The 18,283-nt window shown below is 47.5% G+C and overlaps 2 protein-coding genes across 4 annotated transcripts in view; both read left to right on the forward strand.

Moving 5' to 3' along the window:
• The window catches only part of HRH1 (histamine receptor H1), a 201,914-nt gene that overhangs the window by 76,175 nt on the left and 107,456 nt on the right, over positions 1-18,283 (forward strand). The window contains exon 1 of one of the 3 annotated variants that reach the window (XM_021071106.1): positions 16,242-16,439. The exons of 1 other annotated variant lie outside the window; for it this stretch is intronic. The gene's annotated coding sequence lies outside the window, so the exon portion shown is untranslated. Of the gene's footprint in view, positions 1-16,241; positions 16,440-18,283 lie in introns of those variants that run through there. One more of the 3 variants, XM_005669791.3, reaches the window with a different exon arrangement.
• The window catches only part of ATG7 (autophagy related 7), a 397,386-nt gene continuing 395,423 nt past the window's right edge, over positions 16,321-18,283 (forward strand). The window contains exon 1 of the mRNA XM_021068378.1: positions 16,321-16,439. The gene's annotated coding sequence lies outside the window, so the exon portion shown is untranslated. The remainder of the gene's footprint in view (positions 16,440-18,283) is intronic.

The following is an 18,283-nucleotide window of genomic DNA, read 5'->3' on the forward strand; positions in this document are numbered from 1 at the left end:
CCTGCAAAGTCCCATTGCCATGTAACATAACATAGTCACATATTCATAATGGGATCAGGCCACTGACATCTTTGGCTGGGGTTGCGGGGGTGCATTCTGGCAACTGCAATTTCCTTTCCTTTGTTCATTCATTGGACAAATATTTATTAGCTTTGTAGTGGACCCCATCGGTGCCTTCAGTACATGCCCACCCTTGCTTCTTGCAGCCAGTGCCTGCATCACCTGGTCGGAAGCTTTCTGGCTTTCCAGCTGCCCGAGCAACTCTGCAGAGCCCATAGGGCAGGACCGAAGTACTGGGGAATTCACACCCACCCAGGAGCAACCCTCAACCTATGGCTGACAGGAGCTGGTGGGAAACACCCCAGCCCCATCACCCTTCGGATGCAGGAACTCAGCCTGTGTCGACGCCTGCTCCTAGCCAGCTTCACCTCTGGTTGCCCACTGTGATCACTTAATTAATAGAAACACTTCGTGGCCTGCTTTCCTTTCCTTGCCTCACTCCCTACTCCTGGCCTCTGATCTCCCTAAACTAATTACTTCTGCTGGTATCCTTGCCTCAGGAAATGCTTCTGGGGTAATCAAGACAAGCCCTTGCTACATGACTGGTGCTACTCCAGGCATCATTATCATTCCCTTTTACAGGTGGGGAATCTGAGGCAGGGAGCAGCTATCTAATTTGCCTACACAGCCAGCATCTGGCAGATGCAGAATTGAACCTAGGCCATGGGGTTCCAGGGCCGCTGCTCTTGTAAACTAGACCAAACCAGCTTTCTCCTCAGCCATAAATCAAGAGCAGTGTTCCCTGAATCATAGCATCATGGTGAGGATTAAATGAGATAGGGCTTGTAAAGGCTTAGTTATGATACCACACACAGTGGGCACTCAATAAATGGTAGCTCAAATCAACAATAGCAATGATAGCATGACTAATAGTAATAAGAGTAATTGCTCAAACCCAACTCTGAGGCCAAAGGGGGACCGGCTCCTCTGCAGGCAGATCCATTAACCGAAAGGGAATAAACAGCTTGGCTAAGTGCAGAGGAAGGTGGTGGGCGTTGTTATAGCAACTGATGAGGCTTTTTGTGTCCTCCCAGCCAAGTGGGCGGTGGAGCAGGGGAGGAAGAAGCTCCTCAGAGGAAGCCAGCAGAAGGTAAGGGGGGCAGACCAAGGAAAGCTCCCTGGCCCCATCCTGGTCCAGCAGCCGTGACTTCCATACCTTGGGCTGAGACGGGTTGGGGCCAGACAGGCTACTTTCTTGCTGGGGGTGGGAGCAGAGAGATGCTCAGAGGTCAGGAAGAGGGGGAAGGCACCAGCAGCCATTGCCCTCAGGCCCTGATATCTGAGTGACAGACAGTAAGCTTTGTGGACCAAGAATGCAGGTCCCTCACCTAGGGTGGAGTGAATGTTCGGAAGCATAATTCCAAGAACAGAATCAGACAGCTCCGCAAAGGGACTGGTATGACTCTCATGGACCCCAAAAGCAGAGCCTGCTAAGGGCTAAGGCATAACCACTCAGGTGAAGAAACCAAGCCACCTCTTCTCTCTCTCCCTCTGTGCCTGGTATGGTACTGATTGATACCTATGATTGTCTTCCTCCATCAGTTGTGTGATCTCATCCATCCATCCACCTGCCAGCCAGCCAGCCATTTATCATCCAGCCAGCCAGTCATCCAGCCTTATATACATATATAGATCTTTACTGTACACCAGAGACTGAGCTAGGCAGGTGAGATTCTGCTGTAAACAAAGAATCACAATCCTGGCCTCTGAAAGCTCAGGGTCTTCTTAGAGAGGCAGACAGACAGATAGGCATGCCTTTACAGAGAAAGTAGCACACAGTGTAGGTCGCAGACCAGAGGTTTCCAACTGGTGGCCCATAGGCTAAATTCATCCCATAGCTACATTTTGTCTGGCCTTCAGAGGGTTGTTGTTGTTTTTTTAAATAACATTTTACATAAAATTTCACATTTTTAGGTTCTCATGAAAAATCTGGTGGTCCTGAGCTTCCATCTCACGTGGTGACAATCACTAGAACCTAGAAGCAGAACTCCTCAAGTGCTCCCCAGTTCCCACTGCTCCATATTGTTCTCCAGCCAACCTGTCCCTTCCAGGCATTTCCATCAGCCTGCCCAGGAGTAGAGTCAGGAAGACTCAAGACAGCAAAAAAGACCTGAACCTCTGAGGCCTATCCTCAGATTAGCCTATAAGACCTCTCTGGCGATGTCATAGACAGGGATATGTAAGTTGTTGAGAGGTGGGCGTGAAGTGTTCAGGGAACACCGTCCTCAGTATAGGCTCTGGAAACCATCACTGAAACCAACCTGGGACTGGCAGGAACATACACTGCACCCTGGCCAAGCCTCCAACACAGATGACCTGGCTGCCACACCCACTTCTCCAGCTTTGCTTGACTCAAGGCCTTCTTCAAGCTCACTTTGCCCCTGAGATGGTTCTGGGCTATTATAGTATGTGAGTTTGTCTTATCAGAATTTGGGTTAAGTAAATAATTACACAGTTTGTTGCCGAAGGTCTGTGCTTTTCAGCTTGGTTTCTTAAGGTGCAAGCAACAGAAATGGACTCAGGCTAATGTAAGGCAGAGGGAGTTGGGTGGATTCACATAAGGAGCTGAGAACTTGGTGAAGGCTGGAAAACCTGCCTGGGACCCATGCAGGATCCAAAGCTGAGTCAGAGGACTAGATGCCGGGACCTGGGGAGTGAGACCAGAGCAAGGGCAGTCTGGTCAGTACCCCACCCCCTGAAGAACAAAATCTAACCACTTTCATCTCTTTGTCCCTCTGTGAGACATTCCAACGAAGTATGACTAGTGGGCCAGTTGATGGGCCATGAGTCAACCCTTTAGCTAGAAACCTTTGGCTTCACTCACACTAGCTGCAGCCTAAGAGTAGAGGCAGATCCTCAAAAGGAAACTCTCAGAGATTGAAGTTGGGCTCCTTTGTGCCTCGTTTTGTAGATTTGACTCAGGAAGCATCCAAATATTTTACATGATTATGAAACAAAATTGAAGTTAAAAAATCATTAAGTAAACGTAAAATGAAAGAAATAAACACTCAAAAATAAGTTGGTGATATAACCACATAGAGAAGAATTATTTCTTAAAAAACAGAGTAATTTGACTGTACATCCCTGGTGGGATAAACCTGAAGGGCCCTAAGAGCAAAATTAACTACAGGGAGTTCCCCTGTGGCACAGTGGTTTAGGATCCAGTGTTGTCACTGCAGAGGCTCAAGTTGCTGCTGTGGCATGGTTTCATCCCTGGCCCAGGCTAGTGCCCAGGCCGCATGCCGTGGGTGTGGCTAAAAAAAAAAAATTAACTGCAGAAAAGAAAAAAAAAGTGCTTAAGTTCCTACCATGTGTCATATCTGTGTGAGATGCTAGGAAACACTGATGAATAAGCACATATCCCTGCCCTCATAGACCCTCTTCATTTTGTGGCTCTACTATCCCTATTCCTTTCCAATATCATCACAGTTTCCTTAATTTCTTTTTTACTATGGAAAGTGTCAAATATATACCAAAGTAGCAGGACAGTATAATAAAACAAAGGCATCTATTACCTAGCATCACCCATTATCAATCTTGTTTCATTTTACCCCCTTCTTCTCTTTCCTCCCATATTACTCTGAAGCAAATTTCAGACTTCATATTATTTCAGTATGCCTTCATCAATATTTCAGTATTCTCTCTAAAAGATAATGACTTTCTCAAAGAAATCAGTAACCGCAATATTATTATCACAGCTAGAACAAATAACCTTTTATTAGCATCAAACATTCAGTGTTCAGATATACGTTATTTCATAAACACTATAAGGTGTTTTATGGATTGTTTGGGGTTGGTTACACATTTGATTGGTTGGTATGGATATTTCTGAAGGCTGTTAATTTATGGATTCTCTTTTCATTATTTTCCCCTTTACAATGTAAAGAATTAAAAAAAAAAAAAAGCTGGGTTGCTTTTCCTGTAGCTTTCTAGAAATCCAAAGTTTCTGGATTTTGCTGATTGCATTGGCTTGCTGTTGTTTCACGTGTCCCCTTGTCCTCTGAGTTTCCTGGCAACTGGCAGTTGATCTGGAGCTGTGCTGTCTGGGACAGCCACTGCCAGCCACATGTGACTACTGAGCACTTGAAATGTGACCCATCCAAACCAAGATGTGCTGTATTTGTAAAGTGCACACCAGGTTTCAAAGACTAGGTATGAAAAAAGAATGGAAACTATTTCACTATTTTATATTGGTTATATATTGAATATATATTCCACCAATATTTTATATGGAAATGATAATATTTTGGATCTATTGGGTTAAATAGGATATATTATTAACATTAATTTATACCTGTTTCTTTTTACTTTTTTCAGTGTGCTTTCTAGAAAATTTTAAATTACATATGTGACATGTTGACTCACCTTCGTATGTGTTATTTTGGCTGGCGCTGGGTTAGGAGTTTGATCAGATTTCCATTAAATTTTCTGGCAATTTAAGGGCCCTGGTAGGTTCTACTATTATAAGGCACTTCCTGTCTGCTGGCCTTCCGATTTGTAATGTTTGCAACCACTGATGCCCGAGGCCTGGATCCAGTCATCTCTTAGGGGTGGCAAAATTATGATTTTTTTCATTCTGTTATGTCATGTTTATCTGCTGCCATTCGCTAAGGAAAACTCTTAGGGGAATTAAGTCCGCCCCTCGGAGAGGTTCTCCCCGATGTCTCTGTATAGGGTGGTTCACAGTGGTTTCGTTGACTGCACATCACCTCCTTCATGGCCTTCTCACTGTTTGCCATTATCACTGTATTTGCTTGCAGCCTCTTCATCCGTGGGATTTTCTATGACAGTGTAAGCCTGGGAGGGGAGACACTACTCTTTTTAGTCAGCCATAAGGTCCCAGCGTCCCAGCATGGAGGTGCTGGGTGAGTGTTTAGTGAATGGATGGAGAGCTTCAGAACTGGACAAAGCCCCAAACCACCACCAGGAGTTCTGAGGTCTCATTCCACCTCTGCTGTGTGCAGAGGGTCGGTCCCACCTCTGGAGGTCTCCTCCTCCTCCTCCTCAGGGCTGAGCAGGTGGGCAGAGAAGTGTGGTTTCAGCTCTGAGGGCTCTCCCTCTGCAAGAAGGGCCTCCCATCAGCTCATGCTTCCAGAGGCCTCTCTCCTCAGGGCTGAGCTGGGGCCAGGTGGCAGATGATTAAAGAGACACCCCACAGCTAAGAAATCCAAAAACTAATTAACCCCAGCCCAGTAGACTCAAGGGAAGCCAGTCTGGCCAGTGCTCTGATGGCAGGTGGCATTAATACCTAATGGTTCATTCTAATTGCTGTCTTTTCCCAAGTCCCTTTTGTTTCCCAAAGCACTTTCCATCAGGCAAAAAGCATCCACAGAGTACCTCTGAGCCCTGTCCCCTGGGGGAAAGAGGCCATGAGACAGAAAGCCACCCCACCAGGAGCTAACAAGTGAGCCAGCCAGACGAGATTTAACATTCAGAGAGGAGGAAAGAGCAGAGCCGGCCAGGGTGACCGAGGCTGCTGCACCTGCCTCTCAAAGTTCTCAGAAAAAATTGGAGATGTAACCGTTCCTTGCACTCTGCCTGGTGCATCTAAATGCTCTTAACTGGTGTTGGTCCCTCACAGTTGTATGGGTCACCCCAGGGAAGGGGATTATCCCCACCAGACATTTTGGGAAATAGGCTCAGGAGCAGGAATGACTTGCAAAAGTTATAGAGCTGGAAACCCAACCCACACTGCTCTATTCATTCACTCAAAATATTTACCAGGCACCTGCTGTACAGAGGACTGTATGCCAGGCATTCAGGGCCCAAGTGCCTCAGTGCAGGTTCCCAGGAAGGGGTGCCCAAGTGAGGAAGCTTATGCCTGTGGGGCAGGGGGTGGGGGAGCAGTTGCCCTGAATGAGTATGTGGTTTCTGGAGGAGGCTGGCACCTGCCTAGCCCTGCAGGGCAGCACTGATGAGTTGGTCCCCCTTGAGGTAAGGGGACAGGATTTTATACCTGTGTCAGCCATTGACCACAGGCCATCTCAGGTGTGGAAGGCAATGGTGCTCCCCTTTGGCCAAGACTAATTCTCAGGAGAACTGGGAGGGGTGGAAGAGCACATAGTCAGTAGGCATACACTAGGGAAAGAAAACAGGGCCTTACAGTGAGGGGGATAAATATCAAGGGAAACCCTCTGAAAACTCATGAAACCTCCTGACAGCACCCTTTTATTTCCCACATCTCATGGGAAATAAAAGTAACAGTCATTAAAGACAATTTTGTGATAACTACCATGTGCCAAGCACAGTTTTAAGCACTTGAGAGGCAGTTGTGGGGGTGGTGGGGGGAAGGCAGAACTTATACTCCAATGGGGAGCAGGACCACCTGTTGTGCACCTCCAGGAGGTGACGTTGCCCTATCACAGTGTAGTCTGTGCACACAGTGACCTCCGGAACCATGCAGTGCACAGACTGTGCAACAGGACACAGCTGTCCCATTTACAGGAGGTGGATAGGCATAGGTGCAATATGCAGCATGTGAGATGCTGAAACGTGCTGAGGAATGCAAAGCAGAGAATGCAGAGAGGGTGTGGACATGGGGGCGAGGATGGCCAGGCACAAGCTCCCTGAGAAGACTGCCTGAGCTTGTCATTCAGCAGGATGAAGGAAAACTACAGGGAGAGGGGAGGGGGGCTACTGTCCCCTGCAGCTGCAAGAAGAAGAGACAGGACTGAGGACAAAGAGGGGGAAGGCTGTGTGCACACGGCCTGCAACAGTCACCTGGCAAGGGAGCCTGGGGAATTAATCCCCATCCTCACTCCTCTCTTCCTGTTCATCAACCTTCTCACGGTGCCCCCCAGCGGCCAAAGCGAGTGAAGCCAGAGGGCAAAGGAGCCTGTGGGTTTCGTCCCTATGGTCGGCACCTGGGACAGGGCAAGGTAGACCTAGGTGTTGACTGGATCCAGGTGTACAAATAGAAGATGCACTCTGACATGTGATCAGAGACCTGAAGGAGGCAAGGTCAAGAGGCCAACTGGAGAAGAGGATTCCAGGCAGAGGACAGAGTGTGGGCAAAAGCCCTGCTGTGGAGAGTGACTGGCAGGTCAGCGTGGCAACAGAGAGAGGAAGTACATGAAATCCCAGGATTACAGAGGTTCCGGGCAGCAGCATGTTGTCTCGGCTCTCGGATGTGATGAACAGCCCTGGAGGGTGCAGAGCTGAGGAGGGTGTGCTCTGGCTTAGGTTTTGCCAGCATCCCTTGGGCTCAGTGGAGAGATCAGGCCGAGTAAGGCAGAGGGTGAATCAGAGAGAGTAGGGAAGAGGTAGGACAGGCACCCAGGTGAGAGATGTGGTTACTGGAATGGGAGTGTGATGGGAGCAGAGGTGGTAACAGAAGTTGGATTCTGATTCTATGTTGGAGGTGATGGGATGGAGTTTTCTGTTGGAATAGTTGGGGTAGGGGGAGAAAAAGAACTTGTTACTCTTGTCTGTTACTTTTAGCAACTTACTTATGGCTCACCTGTCCCCCTTCCAAGAGGCAGCTTGAGGTAGGACAACCTATGACATCTGCAAATTCACTGTGAAGCCTCTTTGGGGATTAGTATTGGTGGTGGGCAGGGCATTGAGCATAATGACAGTGTTATGATTCTGCTTAAAAGTGATGTCTTTGTCTCTTAGATTTCATTCTGAAATACTTGCTCACAGTGAAATGATAAAGTGGCTGAAATTTACTGCATAATAGCATGGGAGCATGGAGGCTATAGAGGAAATGAAATTGGTCATAAGTTGAGAGTTGTTAGAGTTGGGCCATGGTACATGAGTGCTTGTTTATTCCACTGTGCTTTCTACTTTAGTGTAGCTTCAATTTTTCCAATTTTTTTTTTGTCTTTTTGCCTTTTCTAGAGCCACCCCTGTGACATATGGAGGTTTCCAGGCTAGGGGTCAAATCAGAGCTGTAGCCACTGGCCTACGCCAGAGCCACAGCAACGCAGGATCCGAGCCTCGTCTGCGACCTACACCACAGCTCATGGCAACGCCAGATGCTTAACCCACTGAGCAAGGCCAGGGATTGAACCTGCAACCTCATGGTTCCTAGTTGGATTCATTAACCATTGTGCATGACGGAAACTCCCAAAAGATTTTTAAAATCCCTGTTGTGGATCCTCGTGATGGAACTGTTCTGTATCTTGATTGTGGCATTGGTCACATGAATCTATGCATGGGATAAATTTGCAAAAAAAAACTGATTCTACACATGCACACGTACATGTAAAACTGGTGACAGCTGAATAAGGTCAGAGGATTGTGTCAGTGCTGATATCCTGACAGTGTGATATTGTGAAAGCTGTGAAAGATATCACCCGTGCAGAGAGGTGGGTGAAAAGTATGTGGGGCTCCCCACAGTATTTCTTACAATTGCATGTAAATTGCCAAGTATCTCAAAATTTAAACAAAGTTAAGTTCCTATAAAAGATTAGAGGACAAAATAAAAAAAGGAGTTCCCATCATGGCTCAGTGGTTAAGGAACTGACTGGCATCTGTGAGGATGCAGGTTCGATCCCTGGCCTCACTCAGTGGGTTAAGGATCCAGCGTTGCTGTGAGCTGTGGAGTAGGTCACAGACACAGCTTGGATCCTGCATTGCTGTGGCTCTGGAGTTAGACCAGCAGCAATAACTCCAATTCAACCTCTAGCCTGGGAACCTCCATATGCTGTGGGTATGGCCCTAAAAAGACAGAAAGACCAAAAAAAAAAAAAAAAAAGGTTAGAGGAGAAAATAACAAGTGCTGTCAAGGATGTGGAGAAATTGGAACCCTTGTGCATTATTGGTGGGAATGTGAAATGGTGAAGACCTGTGGAAAACAGCAAAAGTGATTCTTCAAAAACATAAACACAGAATTACCATATGATCCCACAATTCCATTTCTGGGTATATATCCAAATGAATTGAAAGTAGGAGTTCGAAGAGATATTCATACACCATTCCACAGTGGCGTTGTTCGCAATAACCAAAAGGTGGAAACAATCCACATAGTCCCTGACAGGTGAATTAATAAATAAAATGTGGTAAATTCATGCAATAGCATATTATTCAGCCTTTTAAAGGAATGAAATTTTGGAGCTCCCACCATGGTGCAACAGAATCGACAGCACTTTGGAAACCCTGGTTGAGGGTTCCATCCCCAGCCTGACAAAGGGGTTTACGGATCCAGCATTGCTGCAGCTGTGGCTTAGGTCAAGACTGCAGCTTGGATCGGATCCTGGCCTGGGAACTCCATATGCTTCAGGGTGGCCAAAAATGGAAAAAAAAAAAAAAAAGGAATGAATTCTGACACATGCTGCAACATAGATGAACCCTGAAGACTTTATGCTCAGTGAAATAAGCCAGTCGCAACAGGAAAAATACCATATGATTCCTTTTACGTGAGGTCCCTAGGGTAGCTAAATTCATGGAGTCAGAAAGTAGAATGGTGGTTGCTGGGGGCTGGGAGAGGGTATAATGGGGACTTAGTGTTTAATGGATACAGAGTTTCAGTTTGGGAAGATGAAAATGTTCTGGAGATGGATGGTGGTGATGGCTGCACGACAGTGTGAATGCACTTAGTGTCTTTGAACTGTACACTTAAAAATGACTAGGGTGGTAAATTTTATGTTATGTGTGTTTACAACAATAAAAAAGATTAAGGAAAAGCAGGTCCCTTGATGTACTGAAAAAGGTGAAAGTGGATTATAACCCATGTTACCAGGTTTCCTTATTCTCTGCCCAGAATGGCATCATCAAAGGCAGAGGGAAAGCCATTGGCAGTCTTTCTATCAGTGCCTGCATTTCCATTTCAGGGCCATTAGCGGAGTCCCAGGCAGGGCTCTTTCAGCCAGCAGAGACATCCCCTGTATGGGCGTCCCTGAGACAGTGAGATATCTGCCATCAAATGGTCAATCGACACATGTGACAGCCATTTAGAAGGGATCAACAGGATCTGATAACATATAATGGGTCCTGAGCACCTAGTTGACTTTGACTTACCCTTCAAATCTCAGCTTCAGTGTCCCTTCTTCCTCAAGGAAGTTTTCTCTGATTTCCTGGACTAGATCATGTTTATTTCAGAATCACTGTATATCCCAGTTGCTCCAGGATTGTCTCAGTTTACGCCAGTTGTCCAGGGATAGTTATTAGTAGCACTCGCTTTCACTTTCAAAGGGGTGCATATTTCAAACATAAATTATATGTTGACCCCCGCCTGTCATAACATCTCTTAATTGTGACTGATACATCATGTAATGTCTGTGTCCCAGCTGTGGTTTAAAAGTTCCTGAGGGCAGGGGCATGCCTGTCTTATGCACTGTGCTCTATGTTTCATGTGAGCTCAACAAATAGAGGTGGGATTAATGAATATTGTGTGTGTGTGTATGTGTGTCTGTGTGTCTGTGTGTCTGTGTGTCTGTGGTGGCCGTGGACTTGCCCCTTTAAGATTCCCTCCCAGGGAGGAGTGTGTTTGGCTGACAGCCTCCAGCTCTTGCACCAGCTGTTCCCAGACAATGACTGTGCATGGTGGGGATACCAGAGCTGGAGCTGGGCCTTCCCTTCCCAGTGGCGGCTCCTCTAATGGCCCTGTGGGGTCTTCTCAATGCCACACCACAGTCTGAGCCTCCTTCCACCCAAGCCTCTTCCTCTCTTCTCTTTGCACACATGTCCAACCAGCACTGTAACTAGAGGCTGTCCTGTCTACTTCTTGCTTTCTTTAGGCTTTATTCCTCACTAGGAGCTCCCCCAGTAAATTCCTTGCATGCCTGTTATCTGGGGTTGGCTTCTTGGAGGAACTGAACTGGCATTCCATCATAGTAAGACCATGAGGTGGGAACCAGGGTCCAATGTTCTGGTTCCCAGAAAGACACACCCCTTCCCTTGGGAGGGAGGTGGGACCCTGCCCTGCCTGCTCTCCCATCCCTCATAGTCAGCAGCTAGGAAAGATGACCTCTGGCCAGTTCTCTGGTGCTTTCACAGATTTTATTTTCCATTTCTTCACTTACTCTTGCCCAATTAGCTCAAGAAAATGTCTTCGTCTTCCTCTCTCCTCTGTCTCTGTGTGTCCCTGTGTCTCTGTGTGTATGTCTGCCTATCTGTTTCTGTCTCTCTCTCACATTCTCTTCTTCCCTATGGGCTCCACCTTTGCGAGTTTCTCTCCAGCTCTTACTTCCTTTAACTGGTTCCTCCAAAAATTAGCCTTATGAACATGAGTTTCTCCTGTGACATAACCTAAATCTAAAACAGCTAAGAGAAAAATAACAAGCAACAATACAACTTGGGAAGCCCTTGAAGGTGTCCAGGCATTGTCATCAGCATTTTCACAAATGCCTCGCCTCCTCTAATTAAATCCACTTTTCTCCAGCTGCAATATTCAAGATCAATTAAATAGATAAAGGGCATTGATTAAACAGCTCTAGCTCCAGTGATACACAAGCCTGGCTGCACATCAAAATCCCTTGGAAGCTTCCTAAAAACAGCAATGCCCAGACCCCATCACTGAACAGTTAAAATGCTGATGCCCAGGCCCTACTCCAAGAGGTTAGGGTTTCACTGTTCATAGATGGAGCCTGGGTGTCCACTGACCGAGGATTAGAATGTGCAGCCAGGGCTAGGATCCACTGATGGGAGAAATTTCACACATGCTTTCGTTTATTCAGTCAAATGAGCACTACTACTTCGTTTTGCAGCTGAGGAAACTGAAGCTCAGTTTCAGGAGGAAGTAGAAAAGCAGATGACCCAGGTCTGTGTCTGGTACTGGGCAGAGGTGGGCTGGAGCAGAGACAGAGGAGGAGAGCAGCTTCCTCTCCCTCCCACACCCACCTCCACCCCCGCAATTCAAGGCTGTCTGTGCTTACCGTGCCATTCTTTAAGACTTGTGGCCCTGGCCCTGATTTGTTAACATATTAACAGCCACCTAAGGGGTTAGAATCTTATTGTTATGGATTTGATTGTAGAGCCCAGCACAGGGCTTGGCCAAAATGTAATGCTTCAAAAATGTTTGTTGAAGGCCTGTTTGGATATATGTCAGACAGAATGAATGAACAGATGCACAGAGAGACAGACATGAATGGCTGGTGATAAGCAGATAAAGGGATATAAGTGAATGGATGGGCAGTCAATTGGATGAGTGGATGGATGGATGCATACATGCATGAATGCAAGAATAAACATATCTTCACCTTGCCTTGTGTCACAAAGAATTTGACATATTTAAAAGGATCTGACATACTTAACAGAACTTGAGATAGAGTAAAATTACAGCATAAAGTTTGAGCACCCTCTCTGGACCTGGCTATTATGCGGTAGGCATTAGAAAACATCCAGTGAACAAGAGGCAAAGGTTTTCCCTTGTGAACCTTACAAATGAGCAGCATGAGACAGACAATAAACATAATAAATGAGTACATTACAGAGTTTGTTAGAAGGCTAAGAGCTATTGGTAAGAGAAAAGGGCAGGAAAAGGGAGACTTAGAAAAGCCCAAGAGGCGAGGGTGGGATACAGTTCTAAATGGGGAGATCAGGGAAGGCCTCATGGAGGAGGTGACCTCTGAGCAAAAACTTGAAGGAAGTGAAGGAGGGAGCCCTGCAGAGACCTAAGGGGAGAACATTCCAGGTTGGGGAAGTGTCTGGGTGGCAGTGTGCCTGCTGAGTTTGAGGGACAGTATCAGATGCCAGGCAACTGGGACAGAGGAAGTGAAGGGGAGAGTAGAGAAGGTCAGAGGTCACAGGGTAGCCAGGTCACACAGGGCCTTGTAGGTGATGGTGAGGACTCTTGTTTTTTGCTGAGTGACATGGGAGCCCTGGGAGGGCATTGAGCAGGGGAGGGATGTGATCTGGCTCAGACTTTTAAAGGATCCCTCTGGCCACGCTGTTATAAATCACCAGGCCAGAGGGGGTTAGGGTGGAAATAGAGCAATGAGAAGTCATCCAGCTAAGAGGAGAGGGGGCTCAAACCAGGGTCATGGCAGCTGAAGAGAGTAGAGGTGGTTGGAGTTGGCTATGTTATGAAGGTAGAACCAGCAGGATTTCATGGCAGTTTGGATACAGGTGTGAGAGAAAGACAGGAATCAGGCTTGATGCTGGGGTTTTGGCCCGAGTTACTGCAAGAAAGGAGTTGCCCTCAACCTAAAAATGAAAAGCTGGAGTCAGGTCAAGGTTTTGGTGGGGGGTCAAGCAGGAGTGTGGTTTTGGGCGTGAGGGTTTGTGGGTATACTGGCTATCTGGTGGAGATGTCAAGTAGGCGTCCAATGTTAGTTGGGATTCAGGAGAGGTCCAGGTTGGAGATACACACGTGGAGTCACACATAAATGGTATTTAAGGGGATGAGATGGGTGAGATTACCAAGGGAGTGACATGGATGGAGGAGAGCAGAGGATCCAGGGCTGAACCCAGCTCATCCCAACATGAAGAGGCTTGGAGAGAAGAGAACTGGTGGAGGAGAATGAGAAGGAGAGACCAGTGACGTAGGGGGACTACTAGAAGAACATGGGGTCCAGAAATCAAGTGGAGGGGAGTAGTCGATGGTACCAAGCCACACGGGAGACTAGGCCTAAGAACTGGCCATGAGGAGGCCATTGGCAACCTTGACAAAGGGGGCATCTGTGAAGCAGCAGGAGTGAACACCTGATTGGAATGGAGTGAAGAAAATGGGGAGGAGGGATTGGAAAGACTGAGGATGGACAGCTCTTCTGCAAAGGGGAGTGTGGTGGTTGGTTGGCTGATGGCTCTCAATGACCTTGTCTCCTGGTATTCATGGCCAGGTGTAGCCCCTCCCCTTGGACCTAGCTCTCTCCATGAATGGTTTAACCAATGAATGCTGCGAAGCCACATGGTGCTAGTTCTAGGCCTAAGCCTTCCAAAGACCTGGCAGCTCTTGCACTTTTGGAACCAGACCACCATGCTCTAGGAAGTGCAAGTCACATAGAGACCACATGGAGGAGGGAATGGGGGCCCTGGGCTCAACACACCAAATCGAGCGCCAGACAACAAACCAGTACCCACCACTGGACCTTGTAACATCCCGGCTCAGTGGAACCTCCAGAAGCCTACAGTCCCAACCAATTTCACATGAAGCAGAAGGAGCACTCAGCAGAGCTCCATCAACCCATTCAGCTGAAGAGATAATAAACTGGTTGTTGTTTGAAAGCCACCAAGTTTGGGGTGGATTGTTACACAGTAATAACTAACCCAAATAGAATAAAGGGGTGATGAGAGGGCAAAGGTTGTTTTATTGTTATTGTTTTAAAGATGGGAGAAATGGAGTTTGCTGATGGCTCAGTGGGTTGAGGATCAGACATTGTCACTGCTGTGGCTTGGGTCCCTGCTGTGCTGAGGGTTCAATCCTTGGCCAGGGAACTGCCACATGCTACAGGTGAAGTCAAAAAAAAAAAAAAAAAAAGACAGGAGAAATAATGGTCTGTTTGTATGCTGATGAGAATGATCCAGAGGGAGGGTTGCCAGAGAGACATCCTTGAGCAGAGTAAGTGGGTGGGGTCCAGTGTACCACATAGATAGGTAAGAGTGTGGTCAGCTCACCTGTGGCAACAGGTAGGAAGGCTGAGTAGTGGAGGAAGATGCTGGTGGGAGGGTTGGTGCCTGGAGTTCTAACTGCTTTGATTTTCTCAGTGAACGGGAAGCCAAGAGTGAGGACTGGGGAGGAGGCATTGAGTGTTTGGGGAGCGGGGGAGGTAGCCTGGAGCAGAGCTGGAGAGTGAAAGAAGGTGGAGGTAGAGCGGATTTACCAGGTAGCACTGAGGGCTCTCTTAACATTCAAGGTCGAGATGTAAAGCAAGCCCAGCCAGGGTGGTTACCAGCTCTTCTCCAGCCTTGCCAGCTGCATAGGGGTGGGGGCAGGGTTGGCTGAGAGTGGGACACAGCCAGAGTTGTGGCTTTGCCAATCGAATGTGGCAAACAGAGATAATGAATGACAAAATAGAGACCTGAGGAAATGCAACTCAGATTAAAAGCTCAATAGAGGGGCAAAATTAGAAAGCAGACCATGGAGGAAGAAGGAAAAGAAAGAAGAAAAGAAAGGAAGGAACATGGTCATGTTTAGATCAGTATTAACCAGGCAATCACACTCAGATTCTGCCTTTTGGTGGGAAGGGCGGGCAGGGAGCCAGGAGAGTACCAGGAGCCTTGGGGCAGACGTGGAGGGGATAGCTGACCACCACCCCTCATCTCTGTCCCCACCTGGTCCCTACCTGTGACAGACGCCTTTTGAATTTGGCTTCCGTTCTGTCCCTCTCCAACTTTTTCCTCATGCCCCCCAAACTGCTCTTCCCAAGTGTCTGAGGAGAAAGCTCCTCAGAGGAGCTGGCTGCCTGCTGGGAAGTTTGTCTCCCCAGAACATCCTTAAGAGCCAAGTCCACAGCACAGAGGCAAGAAATTTCCAGCAACTTGGCAGGAGGGAAGACAGCCTCTGGCTTCCAGGCCAGGAAAGCAAGGCGGTCTGGCCACCACAGCCCAGACCTAGTGACCCCTCTCCAGAGGCACACCTCAGGATTCTGGGAAGGGAGCCACACCCCACCAGGAGATGGGCCTCTGGAGCTCCCACACTATCTTGTCTATCCTCCTCTGAGCAGTCAGCTGCCCCCCCGCCCCCACTTCCCAGCAGAAGCAACTGTTGAAAAATACAGTGGACGGGCATCTACCCAGCTGGCAGTAAGATTTAGGGAGACTTATTTCTATCAAATTCCCCTGGTGACCCTAAGACACAGTCAAGGTTGGAAACTATATTCCTCTCTTTGGGCCTTGGTTTCCCCATCTGTTACCAAAGTTAACACAGGGTCTAGCTGGAGGTTTACAGAGGTGAAGGCATGAAGAGGTGGCTCTTCCAGCCCTTGGCTGGAGGAATCTAAGCGGGCAGGGGAATTTGTCTCCCCAGGCTTGGGGTTGACTCAGGTTCCCACATCCCAGGAGCCTCTCAGGTGACTGGGGTGACTCCCAGGTGGGCTAGGTGTCCAAGTGCCTCACTGCACAGGATGAGAAAGGTTCCCTTCTGGGACCCACACCTTTCCCCTTCCCCACACAGACCCCCAGCTCCTCCCTGACCCGATGCTGCCCACCCTGTGCTCTCTTTTGAACGTCTCCACCGGCCCTCTCTTTACTGTCCCCAAATCAGAGGGGATGATTCCTGCCCAGCGTGGAGGCGGGGTGAGCTGGGAAATTGGGAAAGGACTCAATCTGGCTGAGTCACTTCAAGAAGTGGGTGGGGAGAACAATCCCAGCCAAAGGTCGCTTCCTGTGCGGCTTTTCTCCTGACGATAGTCAAGGAGAAGTTGTCAGCCAGGGAGCCCCAGGACGGATTTTTACTTAAGACAAGTCACTCTGCTCCTGCGCGGATGGACGGGAATGGATTGGAAGGAGCAAGCCGTGAGGTCTGCCCCCCGACTGTGAAGCTGGAGCCCCTTCAGGTAACCGCGATCTAGACTGGGTGGGGGGGAGAAGGAGGAAGGAGAGGTGTCGGCCGCGGTGGCTGATTGGCTGGCGGTGCGAGGGGGCGGAGTCAAGGCCACCCGGTGTAGGGTTTGGAGAGCCTGGATGATTGACTGGTGGTATTGTCATAGGAGATGGAGAAGCGGGTGAAATTGGGCTGTCTTATCTCCAGATTTAAGACCCTACTGCTAGGCACGTGTCAGACACGCTCTAAAGGTACAGAGGTGCTACCATGTCCTCTTGGTGAGACTTAGGAGAGATTGTTTCTGTTTTCATGGCAGGAGAGTGACTGGGTCTGTGGCACCAGGGTTAATGTCCCCACCAGTCCCAAAGGAACCCTGGTAGGAATCAGAAAAAGGCAACGTCTAGAGAATGGGAGAAAACATTTGCAAATCAGATATCTGATAGGGATCCAGTATCTAGAATATATTAAAAATTCTTAAAATCAATATTAAAAGCAAATAATCCAACTAAAAAAAGTGTACAAAAGATCTGAATGGACATTTCTCCAAAGAGGATGTACACCTGTCCAATAAGCACATGAGAAGATGCTCAATATCATTGGTCATTAGGGAAATGCAAATCAAAACCACAATGAAATATCACTTCACACCCACTAGGACGGATATATAAAAGGAAGAAAAAAACTGACAAGTTGGCAAGGTTGTAGAGACTTTGGAATGTTCAAATACTGCTGATGGAAAAGTAGAATGATGGAGCTGCCATGGAAAGCAGTTTGGTAATTCCTCAAAAAGCTAAGCATAGAATCACCATATGATCCAGCAATTCCATTCCCAAATATATACACAAAAGATTAAAAAACATAGGGTCACATGCAAAAAAACCTTGTACAAGAATATTCATAGTAGCATTTTTCATAACAGCCAAAAAGAGGTAACAACTCATGTGTCCATCAACAGATGAATGAATACACAAAATGTGGAATATCCACACAATGGAATATTATACATCCATAAAAAGAATGAAAGTACCTATAAAGGCTGCAACATAGACAAACCTTGAAAATGTTATGCTAAGTGAAAGAAGGTACTCATATCAGACAAGGTCGTGAAGTTGATTGCATTTATATGAAGATGCAGAATAGGGAAATCTATAGAGACAGAAAGTAGGAATGAAGAGGGGATTTGGGAGATATGGAGTTCTTTTGGGGGGTGACGGAAATGTTCTAGAAATGGATAACAGTCATGGTTGTGCAAAATTGTGAATATACTAAAGCCACCCAAGAAGCAAAAGCAGCCCCTTTTCCCCTTTAGGCACATGGCTGACTTTGACTCCAGCTTCAAGATCTCTCACTTTGCACAGCCCTCCAGTTGCAAGCCTGCCGACACAAATTCCCTAACCAAGCCTCGTCTACACACCCAGACTTGCTCCCTCTTTCCACTGAAGCTATGCTCCCTTTTTGACTTCACGCACCCCTGGAGCCTCCTGGGATCTTACTTTGCACCCCCAACCCATACCCAACCCTACCATGCCCCACCCTCTCCACTAAGCTGCCTCCCCATTTCAAAATCCTGCTCCCTGCTCACCTCTTCCTGGAACCTCTCTTAGAGGGAACCCACTCCCATCAACACTTTGTAGTTGTGAAAACATTCAATTGCTGGGTTTTATCCTGGGCTCTGCCACTTAAAGCCTGTGTGACTCTTTGAGACACTTATCTGGCCTTCACTGTTCCCATCTGTGAAATGTACATGTCCGTGTATCTTAGTCTGCTTGTGCTGCCATAAAGTACCACAGACTGGATGGTTTGAACGTAAACTTACCTTCTCTCAGTTCTGGAGGCTGGAATCTGAGATCAGGGTGG

Source organism: Sus scrofa, chromosome 13 (assembly GCF_000003025.6).
Source record: "Sus scrofa isolate TJ Tabasco breed Duroc chromosome 13, Sscrofa11.1, whole genome shotgun sequence".
NCBI lineage: Eukaryota > Metazoa > Chordata > Mammalia > Artiodactyla > Suidae > Sus > Sus scrofa.